Source organism: Gallus gallus, chromosome 7, assembly GCF_016699485.2.
Source record: "Gallus gallus isolate bGalGal1 chromosome 7, bGalGal1.mat.broiler.GRCg7b, whole genome shotgun sequence".
NCBI classification, from domain to species: domain Eukaryota; kingdom Metazoa; phylum Chordata; class Aves; order Galliformes; family Phasianidae; genus Gallus; species Gallus gallus.
This window is the reverse complement of record NC_052538.1, coordinates 22383684-22395476: the sequence shown is the minus strand read 5'-3', so window position 1 is coordinate 22395476 and position 11793 is coordinate 22383684. Positions and strand designations below refer to the sequence as shown.

Genomic DNA, 11793 nt, shown 5'->3' with positions numbered 1-11793 from the left:
ACTAAGACCATCTAGTCCAACCACCAACCCATCACCACTATGCCCAGTAAACCATGTCACACCCACTGTGCCACATCACTTTTGCTAACAAAGTCACATTGACGTCCCTGACCAACCAGCCCAGAGATTACACAGAGTATACACTGTACAGATACAGATTTTGAGAATCCATTTTCTGGTACCCTGAGCCAAAATTCTGCTGGCATAGAAAAGGAAACCCTGGGATGCCAGGAGAAGCAGCAGCTAACAAGTAGCAGGCACTGCCTTGCTTTTTATAATTCTGCTGTCATAAGACACAAGAACTAAGGGTTCAGCATGTGCTTGGCTGGGAGATCTAAGCCTGCTTTTAGAAATCCATACTCGGCTCTTTTTGGACTGATAAAGCCTCTTTGAAGCACACACACAGAAGAAAAAAAAAAAAAAAAAGGTGTTTACAGAACCTGGCTTGTCTAATTTGCCAGAGTTAAGAGAGGCAGAGCTCAGGCTGATGTCACTTTTCACATCCAGATAAGAGGAGCGTGCCAGGATGGCTTTCTTGCTCTGCATTCAGTGGCATGGTGGTCCCTTAGGGAGGGTTCCTGGGTGAAAGTGAGATATCATATACAAAAGTAAACCTCAGGATCATCGATTAGATTGGTTAAGTTTAATTAGAGCTGTGTAGGAAGCTGGTTCAAGCGGCGTTTTAATGACTTAATGGCATTTGTGTAGGCTCATCCAAGCACAAGTCAGCAGCCACAGCCGTGTTAGGCTCTGATACCGGTAGCGCAAAGCCTGACGTTGTTGTTCATTTGTCTCAGTGTGAAGTCTCGTTGTTTCAGCATGGAACTTTTGGTCAGAAACAGAGCAGAAAACTGTAACTCCAGCGTGCTGATTCCCCAGTGATTATCATGTGAACATGGAGGCAGAAAGCATGGGTTTGAGTTCCTGTTGCACCTGATTTGACTTTCACGTCCCTCTGTCTCTCACAGGTCCACTCACTCTGGTTCTGTGGAGAGAAGAGCATGGTCTTTCTTGCTGGAGAGGGCTGTCGTCTTCTTTGTTTTTCTTTGTTTGTTTGTTAAGAATACAGCATTATTTCATGCAGCGAGAGAAAAAGGAAAACAAAGTTCTTGAAATCTCAAGCGATGCCAGGACATATTTTCTACCCAGCTACTTGCCATAAATAAAACTGACATTTTATATCTTGGCCATTACAGCTAAATGACTGCCATGCTTTTTCGTTGTTGTTGTTGTTTGTTTGTTCTTAATAAAATAGAGGCCATGTTAGCACACACTCTCTCCCAGAGAATTTGGGCTTGTTTCAGTTGGTGCAAAACAGAGATATTGAAATATCAATTTGGAAAGACACACAAGGGGCTTTTTTTTCCTGCCAAGCTTCATATTCTATTTGGGTGAGTTGTCTGCAATCCAGATGGTATCTATGAGGGGGAATGTAGGAAGGCACCATCTTTTTTTTTTTTTTCTCTTTTTCATCCAGAAACCACACTGCAAATAAATATGAAAAGAGAGACATTGAGAAAAGACCTGTTTCAGGAGATCCCAATTTGAAAGTTGCAAAGGTGGCGAGCACAGCTGTTTTCATACAGTTCTTTTAATTTCTCTAAGCCCTCAAGTGGACTTTGAATGACTCAGCAGCAAACTGCTTTTAGGACGTTTTATTTCAGTTACATTTCTCACTGTGCCCTTTGGCAATGGATTTTATGCTGCAATTTTGTGAAAAAGTTTGCATGAGGCACTATAAGATGAAGAAAAAAATTGTTTATGTCTCCATCTATAGCTGCTGAGTACATCTGTAATGTACCCAGAGCTGGGACCTTTCCCGTTACTGGCACAGATCTGAGTTTGAGCCTATGCTTCCATTGCTTTGCACTTTTTAATGCATTTCCCTGCATTCTCAGACAGTGATTTTTAGGAGTAAATAACATCAACAATGAATAGCTCAGAATGTCAAGCTCTTGAGCTCAGAATTGAGTTGCACAGGGAACAGTAGAATTCAGTGTCTCAGGATGAAAATAACAGGCTTGTATCTGACAGAACTGAGTTAAATTCTTGCCATGGCCATTTCTAATCTTTGTGATGGTTCTGGAGCTAAGATTCAATTTTGCACATATGTACAAGCATACTCAATGGTGTATTGCTCGCAGTAAGACCCTTTCATTTCCTCTGGGCCCTGGACTCTGTTCATGCAATGACTCATGAGCAAACAGCTTTGCAGAATGTATCCTTTGATTTGTAATGCTCCCTGCTGTGTCTCTGCAAAGTCTTTTACTTCTTTGCAAAGTTTGCACAGAGCACTTTCATAACTATAATCTCCCAAAAGCCGAAATCAACAGGATCTGTACTCATTACACTTGGGATGAATTTGTCTCTCAGTTTTGGATGTTGAAAATCAGAAAATTTAAAACATTTTATCTAACATACTATTACTCAGGAGCCCATAATCCCATTAGTTTTCAGTGGACGTTAGATACTAACTGCAGACTCTTGAATAATGTTTTATATAGATCTAGCAGCAGCTCAAGGTCCACATTCCCCCCTCTTAATCCAACCTTCCTGGCTTTGTCTTCCAGTATATGTACTGAGTTCAGAGGAAGCCAGACTTGAGATGGTGACATCTGCATTTAAGAGGTGATCCTGAGTTTTCACCACCTCAGACATGCATTTATTTAAATGGACAGCCAATCAGAAGCCAACCTGGCCTGGCTTCTTGGCTCAGACTGCTAGCAATTGAAGGGAGGCTGACAAACTCCATCTTAGCCCACTCCAAACACAGGCAGGGTGATGGGGAATGGCTTAGACATCATGTCAGGTAATAGTTAGCCTTAGGTGCTTTCTTTAATGTCCATCCATCTCTCCTTCTCACCTGCCTTTCAGTGGCATTGACACATCTATCCTCCTCCCCAAGCTGTCCTAGGCCATCCTGGTCATTGCAAACAGCAACATATTTTCTTCCATCCCACTCAACATCATCTGAACACTTTTACAACCCCTCTGCCAAGACTTTTTTTTGCTTTTATTGACAGATGGAGAGTTGACTGATACAATTATTTAGGAGAGGTTATCACAAAAATTCCCACCTAAGTGGGATTGATATCAATTGTTACTGACATACTTCCTTGATAGCCTCCATCCTTCTTCGTTTTGCCTCAAAGCTAAGGATAATTAAAATATTGACTGGACAGCAAGAGCTAGGTGGGAATTGTTATCCCATTGTTTTCTCTTCTAATGGGACACTTTATCGTGTCAGGAACTTCAAAGGACTGCACCAGATAAGCAGCAGAGAAACACAGATTAGCCGAGACATCAGCAATTGCTAGATGAGGTCAATTAAAAGCCAAATGAAACAAATGGAGCTTTTAACTGCAATCCAGACAGGAAGAAGCAGTTGAGTTTCAAGGATCGAAGATGAAAAGAATTCCAAAGGGCTGATGCAGAACAGGAACATGGGCGTGGGAAGGGTAGCAGGAGGAAGGCGGAGGAGTATCTTCTACCCATTGTCTTCAGCCAGGACCACGACTCATCTGGATCCGTCCTACCTGGAAGAGCTGGAAGGGAAGAACCCAGGCCAAGCAAAGAACCACTTTGGTGCCTGCAAAACTGAAGGCAAAGCGCAGTTGTGGAGTAAGGAACGGGGTGAGTGAGGGCTAGCACGAACTGTTCTGCAGCCAGCAGAGCTGTGGCCCAGCAGTGAGAACAGGAAGGTTTTGTGCCAAGTGGATTCTGGGTCACGTAACTGGAGCTGAGCTGCTGAGTCACTCAGCAGAGCCTTCCAAAAGGCGCCTATTCCATCTCTGATCGCTGCAGTCATACAGTCTTTAAGCAGGGGTCAAGACAAGCAGGAATCTTGCTGTGAAACAGGTGCTGAGTGAATGTCCCAGGTGCTGCCATATAGAGTAAGGTGCTGAGCCCACACTAAGGCCCTCCAAGTCAACAGCTGAAGACCCCTGAAACAGTAGGATAAAAAGCCTGGATTTGTTTCCTAGAAAAGATTTTTCACAGAGTCTTGGCATTTTGCTTTGCACATCCAATGCACTGACTTTTATGAGAGATCAGCACTATGGAAATATTAACAGAGTAGGACCTCTGAGGCACTGCTATATAGGGCATGGAGCAAAACACTTCCTTTTTTTTTTTTTTTTATGGTTGTTGGCTACTCTAGATCATAAATGAAGGATGCAACAAAATCTGTTCTATCAGGAGTAAATTCACTTGGTATGACAGACAGGTGCTTTCTTTCCTCAGTACAATCCAGAATCCCTTGGTTTTGTTCTAAGTTTATCTTGCTCTGCTCTGGTTCTACTAGGAAAAAATTAAGAAAAAAAAAAAGATTATAAAATCTTTCTTCTCAGAAGGAGTGGAGAGGTATTGGAACAGGCTGCCCAGGGAGGTGCAGTCACCATCCCTGGAGGTGCTCAAGGATAGGGTATATGAAGCACTGACAGATGTGGGTTAATGGGCAATACTGGCGGTGATGGGCTGGCAGTCAGTCTGGATGATCTTAGTGGTCTTTTCCAACTGTAATTATTCTTTACTACATCAGAGCATTATTTGCTCTCTGGAATATATTTCTCATACAGATATTCGAAAGTCACATTAACTGTTTTATGGAACACCAAGGCAGACAGCATCTGTCTGTTCTCTCCATTATAGCAAGCTACTCGCATTTGGAAGCAAAGAGTGGATGTTTTCTCAATTCTCCTTTCTGTTCTTGCAGGCCCTTTTTGAAGTGTGGACAACCAAAGCAAATGTCGTCCCAGCAGCAGTGACAGATGAGTGTGATTTATGAGAAGGTCATACCCTTCCCCTAGGCTGCCTTGGTATTATTTTTGCTAACATCTCCAGGGTTTGTTCCCTTGCGTATTAAAAAACAACAACAGCAAAACCAGTGCACTCTTATTCAAGTGACTGTTCCAAACCCCTTTCCACAGTCACTGCTTTCCTTGCTTTGGTCTTTCCCCATCCCAGCTTTGCCCTAAACTTTTAGCCTTGATTTCTAAATGGAAGCAATATCAGTGATCTCAAAATTATTGTCTCCAAGCCTGTGCTTCCATTCAGGCCATGTGATTACATCAAGTATGTTCACATAGTGGGGTATAAGAGGCTGTGATTAACAAGGCCAGTTTAGAGGATGTAGCGGTCAAATAATGTTGCGATTTTGGGATTATTGGTTGTTGGGTTTTTTTTTTGCCCAGGGAAAAACTGCAGCAGTATCTCAGTAATTATCTACTGTGCTTGGCCAGAAGGTCCAGAGTTTGGAACCAGCTATGCGGATGCAATGCAACCTCTTACCCAGATCTAGGAGCAGGAGAAAAGATGAGGGAGGTGTTGCAGGATGTGGGAACAGAGCAAGTTGTCATAAAGGACATGAAAGAGAAGATTTTTGCATGGAGGAGAATGAATGGGTGATACTGAGCATAAATCCATAGGAAAAATTTTCATGACTTTCTGCGACTGGAGGACAATTTATCTGTAAGGAGATCTAGTTCCAACAAGAAGCAAAATGTGGGTTTTTTGTTTGTTTGTTTTTTGGTGTTTCTTTTTTTCTGCTTATTTAATGCCATTGCAAAGACCAGAACTTGAAGACACCTTCAGCCATTTCCTTTCTTCATTTCAATTTCTCTCTTCTTCTCAAGAATCACAGGACAAGCTGATATCAAACCCTTCCCTCCAGGCTGATTTCCATCATTCCCAGAATTGTGTTCAAATACACATATAGCCCAGTAACTAACACAAACTATCATGAGCTGACATGCACCCCTGTCTGCATATCTGTATCCTCCACGCCTCTAGAAGATGGATGGATTTAAATAGCATCTTTGAAGACAGCTGAAGCAAGTTAATTAGGGATTGACTAACGCAATAAAGCTATTTTTAGCAGTTAATTTATATCTGGTTACCTTGTTACGGGAAGCTTATGCAATGCTAGTAAATTCTTAACTAAGGTTATAGATTGAACACTGAAATGATTTCACTGTTAACTCTTGGTCACTTTGGAACAGCTATAGGGCTTTAAAAAGTAGTGCATTTGACAGAGAGATTTGTTCTCCCTGTAGTTGCAAGGGGTTTATTTTTTCCCCCTTGAGGTTTCTACTGAAGCTGTGTAGAAAATGGGAATTCATGAAGAACTGCCTGCCTCCAAGAGCAATGTATTGAAATAAACTTCCAGACCTTTAGAGGACACGAGCAATGGGGCCATGCCTGTTTTAAAAGAATGTAACTTCAGCGTGCATGCTCAAAATAAGCTTTTCTGGACAACAAGAAAGCATTGGTAGAGTTGTGCTGACCTGAACCGTCCTGGGCTGACTGTCCCAGAAGGTGAACCACTTTTCTCAGACAGAAAACACCAGGCAAAGCAAACTCCCATTAATCTTCTGCTTCTCCAGGGATGGTAGGAGGACAGGAAAGGAGGCCCCTGTTCTAGCTTCATTTTTACCTCTGCAACTCGACTGAGATTGTCCCTGAATCCAAGAATAGACAGAATTTGGCCCACTAACTGCTGAGCGGGTGTAGGGGCTGATGCAACCGAACCCACATGTGGAGGCAGCTGGCCAGGGAGAGAAATGGTCTTGGGAGCCAGGGCACGGCGCGGTGAAATGCTTGATCCAGCACAGCAAGATGTTTTCCTTCTTTGCAAACCCTAATATGAGAACAAGGCATACCAAGTATATATAGCTCTGGGGATCTGGACAGAGAGATTTTGTGTCCTGAAAAAAATAGAAATAAATAATTTGCTGGACAAAGGGGAACAGCTCTGCCCAGCTTGGAAGGAATCTCTTTTTTTGGAAGGCTCAAGGAAGGGCAGATGGCACCAAGCCACTTCTAAAAATTGATTCGGAGGGCAAAGTATGTGCAGGTTTCCAAAAAATGAGTAAGCACCGTGATATAAAGGGAAGAATTTGTCAGTGGGAAGAAGAAATCCCACCGGTGATGCATCTTGGGGATGCAGATCCAGGTAAATGGCATCAGCTCCCTAGGGAGGAACGCTTGAAACATGCTATCACCCAACCCTAGAAGATGCAGTTCAAACTTCTCTAGAGAGATAGGCCAGATTGTTTCATAGGATCACATGGAAGGTCTGTCTAATGCCATAGAATCATAGAACCATTTGAGTTGGAAGAGACCCTTAAAGGCCATCTGTTCCAACTCCTTGCAGTGAACAGACACCTACAGCTCCATCAGGTGCTCTGAGCTCCTCCAGCCTGACCTTGAGTGTCTCCAGGGACAGGGCATCCACCACCCCTCTGGGCAACCTCTGCCAGGCACCGCGCCATCCTTACCATAAAAGGCTTCCTCCTTATAACCAACCTGATTCTCTCCTCTTTTAGTTTGAAACCATTTCCCCCTCATCCTATCAACAGCACACCCTGCTGAAGAGTCTGACCCCTTCTTTCTTAGAGCCCCCCATTAGATCCTGAACCACAGTCAGCAACACCTTCCCCCAGGAAGAACTAAATGGTAGAACCACCCTCACAGGATGAAACAACCACAGAGCCTAAATTAGGTCTTCCTCTGATCTTTAATAATCCCAACCGGTTGGTGCTGTGCACCAAGTGGGTCTAACATCCCTTCCAAAATCACAGTCATCACTGTAACTGTGGATAAGTTTCTACTCACTAGAAAAAGCAAACTTTTTGTTTTCTATCAATTTCTGGGGTTTTTTTTGGTTTTTTTTTTTTTTTTTTTGGAGACATATCCCACAGCAGAGAGCTCTGCAGTTTACCTACATGCTGCATTTAACAAATAAAAGCACACACAAATTGATTCTGTCCCAGTTCTGAGTTGCCACTTCATGCCCCCAAAAGGAGGTAACTACTCCCAAGCCTCCAGCCCCTCAGTTCTGCGAAGTGCAGGCAGGGAGGCAGAACCAGTCCCGTTCCCCTCAATTACCCCAATAGCATAGACTCACCTCCCAGGTCCTGGCACCCAGCCGCAGCCACCAGCTCAGTTCCAAGGAAGGCAGCCCTGCATCTCACTAATTGTGCTCTGCTTGTAGCTGCGTGGCAGCAACCTGACTCAGCTGCCAGTCAGTGCTGCTAATGCCGCCGGCAAAAGGCTTGACGGCCCTTGTAACTAATTATCTTATCTGCTGGAGCTGATGGATGCTGTTCTTACAAGTGAAGCATCTAATCCTCTTTTATCTCTCCTAAGCTCTGGGCCTCTCGTGTTAACCTCAGGCAAGCTCAATCCCTGTATTAATTATTGGTTGCATTTTTTTTTTTAAGCCCCTCTTTTTTTCTTTTTTCCCCGAATACAGTCACTTGTAAGTGAAACTGTCACTCATAACGGGTCACATTTCATTTTGTAGCCTGTCAGTATCACAAAAAAGCTCTGCTTTAGCAGCGGTAGGCAGATTTGGGGGTCTGAGAGCACTTTTGAAAGGGGGGATTTTGTGTGATTAAAGACGCAGAACTACTTCAACCAGAGAGAGAAACTCTCAGCCCGCAAACCTCAGTTCCACAACTCCAAACTTGCTTCTTAGTGCTTGTGCTGCTTTACTCCACAATGCCACTGACTTTACATGTGTGTCCTGGGACTTTGCATCACAAAAGGAACAAGAAGAAAAAAATGTGTATCTACCCACGGTCTTAAAAAATAGGCCTGGAAAACACCTCTATGACTCCTCTTTGGTGTTCTCCTTAAAAAATGAGGGAGAGTGAGCGCTGTTAGAGGGCTCACAAGCCTGCTAAGAGAGTACCATGTAGCACAGCACAAGTGTAAGTAGGAAATCCCCAGCTGTGTGCATTTCTTATTTTCCAAATGTAAATCAAATCTTTGCAGTAAGCCCAGACCAAAACCTACAGCAACTCCTAGGAATGCACACTTTTTTTCTGTGCTTGCACCCTTGGCGTAACCTCAGCGAGGTCAGGTCACACTGCTCACCTCAGCAGGGACCCTTGTTTCGCACGTGGGGAGGATTCATGCCCACCTGCAGAACAGGCGCCTGGGGGCAGCCTTGGCTGTTCCCAGGTGCAGCCAAATTTCCAAGGGCAGAAGCAGAGGAAGCCCCCAGGGTGGTGGTTGTAGACCTGACTCCCCCATCGCTGATTTTTGCTGTGGGCTTGGACTCTGCTGCCTCTGCTGTTGAAATAGCCTCAACTTCTCCTCCCTGCACTGGCCTGTTCTCCCGCTGAGTCACGGCTCGGCGTGCATCCTGGCCCGTGACACATCTGCAGTGAGGTTATGTGAGGAAAAGGAGAGCATGGCTTTCTCTGCCCAGGGGATGCTCTGGCAGCTGGCTGCAGGATGAGGAACTGGCTGCTCCATGTTGCAACCTGCTCTCCTTCTGGCTCAGGCCAACACAAACCGGTTAGGACGTTGTCAGATGGTTTCCCACCTAAAGGACTCTCATGGCACCATTGCCTCCCAGCTGCCTTCTGTAGCCATCCACCAGCTGCAGTGATAGGAATGTGTATATATAGATATATACACACATACACAGACACATGCATATAATCTACACTTTAATGGGAAATGTCTGCATGCCCAAGCAAGTGTCCCAAAGTTGATAGTCAAAGGGCTATTTTGATTTTGTCTTTCCCATCCACAAAATCCTCCATTGATATTTAAACAAGAAAGGCAACTGCAGCCCTACAGCTGGTCTTTGCATCTCTGCTTTCTGCCATTCATTCTACATGGTGGCATTTCTTTGGAGTTTGCAGAATATCCAAGACCTGTCACAATACTCGACCTGTCTCTTGGGTCATCCTGAGTAAGCAAAGGATAAACCCTACCTGTGTTCTCAGGCTTCTCGAGGACTTGATTTCACCTGCAAAAGCTTTTGCAGTGCATCACCTATAGTGGGAGATGGCCCTCCACATAAGGCAGGCCGTACATGAAAGACAAATAAAGATTCAGGAATTTATAATGTAAATATTCAGGTCTGAATGTACTTCAGGTTATGAAAAGTGCTGGTTTTATAGGCTTAGTTGTTCTACTGAAGGAGGCAAAACTTACATGTTATTCCTAATATTCTGATCTTGTCTCTGTGTTACTCAAAACCTGTTTTATTTAATTTCCTCCAAAGTTTGATTTAATGATTCAGTTCCACTGGGATTGCATTGGTTCTTGAGATGTCAAACCTCAGATTCAACCACGTGTGCATATGCCACAGGTTTTGGAGAGCAGCACTAACAAATGTTCTCAGAATAGCCCGTCATTGTACTGAAACCGTGCCAAAGAAATAAGGGAAAAATCCTCCTCCTTCTTTTATTATTATGGTTATTATTTTTTTGCAGGAGAGGCATTGGGTACCATGCTGCCTATTCTTAATCTGCAGCACCATCTTTTGAGGGGAGGCTGTACTCCCAAGCAAATACACAGCTCTCCCCACAGGATCCCCATGGGGCTTTGCTGGCAACAACCAAAGCTTGCTGGAGAAATTGTGACAGAAGCTGTTTTCCATTGGAAAGGGCCATTTCAAGGCGAAATGTTTCTTGGGAATGTGTGATGCTGGGTAAATTTGTGACTGAAGAACATCAGACTGCTACAACAGCAAGTGGGACTTATTCCATATTCTCAAATCATTCAGTTCCAGCTTGTTTTTGCCCAGATCACACTTATACTTGGTCAGAAGGTGCCATGTGTATTGATACTTTCTATGTAGTGTTTGCATTGCTATATTTAAAGCTTCAGTACAGTGTTTTGGCATCACTAAACTGTGTAATTCTGGTGTTTTCAAATGGAAATCTTTTTTCTTGGGGGAAAAATAGAGAAATGTTGACCTTTTTGGACTGATTCAGGATGGAACACAAATGTCTAAATGCCAGAGTTTTCTGCAGGGCAGAATTTATCCATTTCAATCAGCTTTTTCTCTCAAAGACAGAATATATTCCTCACCTGTTCTCCCTCCCCTCTGTAAATAGTACCACAATGCACACAAAGACAGGTTTGCTGTGTTGAACCAGTTATGTTTAACAGCAAATAACTGATTTATGCCATGCTTAACCTCTGAAGGACTTTGAAGGGGAATCAGTGCATTTCTGTGTGCAGTGTGTATCTCCCTTCACTTCATCCTGGAATTCAACAAATGCTGGGGGAAGAGAGGACATGGCAAAATTAATGATGATATGTTAATAACCTGCCATGCTGAGACTGCTGTGCAATTACTGAGTCTTCCATCCCTACATTGCCCTGGGGTCAAATATTCTTGCCCAACAGATAACAGGGAAACTGAGGCAGGGGGAAGGGAGGTGACTCTTCCATAGTTATACTTTGTGTGAGGCGATGTAGAGAGCCATTATCTCCACCTTTTCCTTTCAGAACTTTATGAAAGACCATGAAATAAAAGGCATCTGCTTCAAGAGAGTCAATTCTCATGCTCACTTATGAAGGTGTTGAGTACCAGCTTAAGGGTGCTGGTCCATCTTGCATCAGAGCAAGAAGCTACGCAGGCACATGGAATGGATGGTCACCTACTGAGCAATGGGAGATGGACACGGTCACTGAAGCCATAAGCCAGTGCCTTCACTTTGTTATCCTCTTGCTGCACTTGAGGAGTAGTCCACCTGAAAGAACGAGTGACTGGGAAATACCACTCAGAAGAAAATATATGATTTCATGTGGACTTTGACCATGTCCTAGCATACCTGGGGGGCATACTGTTGTTTCTTTCATGATTCAGAGATAGGAAACTATCATCTGAGTGAAGAAAGCATGATTTCTGCCAAACCTATCCCCCTTCCAAAATAAGCACAATTTGGAATGTTGGTTCAGGCACCCATTTCACCCTGCAGAAGCTGGGCCACAGGCTGGCATGGCAGAAGCTCATGGATCCCATGGTGCAGAGAGTAATGA

The 11793-nt window shown here is 43.9% G+C and overlaps 1 long non-coding RNA gene across 2 annotated transcripts; it reads right to left on the bottom strand.

Moving 5' to 3' along the window:
• Nucleotides 1–624: 624 nt before the first annotated feature.
• On the bottom strand, nt 625–8047 carry LOC101749755. Of its 2 annotated transcripts, XR_006939922.1 has the most exons (3): nt 7907–8047; nt 3537–3944; nt 625–1485 (listed from the first exon to the last, which is right to left on the bottom strand). It is a non-coding gene; the product is annotated as an uncharacterized LOC101749755 (long non-coding RNA). The 2 variants fall into 2 exon arrangements; XR_006939923.1 differs by lacking the exon at nt 3537–3944.
• Nucleotides 8048–11793: the final 3746 nt, after the last annotated feature.